The sequence below is a fragment of the Arachis duranensis genome, chromosome 4 (genome assembly GCF_000817695.3).
Source record: "Arachis duranensis cultivar V14167 chromosome 4, aradu.V14167.gnm2.J7QH, whole genome shotgun sequence".
Classification (NCBI taxonomy): domain Eukaryota; kingdom Viridiplantae; phylum Streptophyta; class Magnoliopsida; order Fabales; family Fabaceae; genus Arachis; species Arachis duranensis.
The window spans coordinates 900,565-901,823 of record NC_029775.3 but is presented as its reverse complement, the minus strand read 5'-3'; positions in this window follow the sequence as shown (position 1 = coordinate 901,823).

The window sequence follows — 1,259 nt, the reverse complement described above, 5'->3', positions numbered from 1 at the left end:
CCACTGCCGTTGGAGTCTGCCTGCCGCCTCGCCTCGCCGCCTCCACCTTGCCGCCTCACGTCGTCGCCTCTGCCTCACGCCTTGCTTCTGCTTTCTTGTTTTCTATTTCTATTTGGTGTTGTTTATGTTTCTGTTTTGATGTTGTTTCCTGCTTTTTTGGTGGTGGCTGTGGTTGTGGTTGTGGTTGTGTTGGTGTTGGTGTTGGTGTTGATGGTGGTGCTGGTGGTGGTTGTGGTAGTGATTGTGGTGGTAGTGGTGGTGCTAATGGAGGAGGTAATTATGCTGGTAGTGATGAGGGTATTTTTGTCCAAAAAAGTTTAAAAGGACAATTTTAATACGAAAAAAAACGTTAAGTATGATTTTAAATCGAAAATTACGTTGGGAACGGGTTCGATTCCAACCCTCAACGTGAGGGACTAAAAAAATCATAATACTACTATATACTAATGTTTAAGAATAAATCAATTATTATATCAAATTAAAAAAATTGGATACAGTAAAATATATATATATGCGCGGCCAATAATATGTATATACACACAATAATATTAAAGCCATACCAAAGCCATAATAAAACCATACATATATGCACAGTAGCACACCCATAATATACGTATGTGTATAAAGAATTACAATCCAGGACATTTGCATTAAAAAAAAATTAATCCTTATGTTCGTGCATCAGTATCAGTCATATATGATATGCACATACACATATATATCGATCAAAAGAATTATAAAAAATTAATATTTTTTATGATTAAATTATGATGACTTTAATACTATTTGTTGAAATTTTTTTAAAAACTTTTGACGCAAAAAATTATCCATGTTAAATTATTAAAAGAGAAAATACTTGAATATGGAAGCATATCTAAATTCATAAACATGAATCATAATGGAAAGCGTTTGGATCTTGTGGTTCCTTCGATCTTTCTCAACCAAAGGCTTATGTATTTCTAGGTGGTTGAATTGCGATTTCTCTAATGAGAAAAGAGTTGCTGAGACAGCTTTGGTATATTAGAAACCGAAACACTGAAGGTATTATTTATATTTGAGCATGACACCCATTAAACCGTAAAATCCAAATAAAATAGTATCTAAAATATAAAAGATAATTATCTAAAGAATATCCAATTTTATTCTTATTTAATTTTAAATCAAAAGTAATTATGACTTATTCAATTTAACATTTATAGTAGTTACTAAAAAAAATTTAACATTTATAACAATAAATAAAATCACCTTTAAAAAAATAA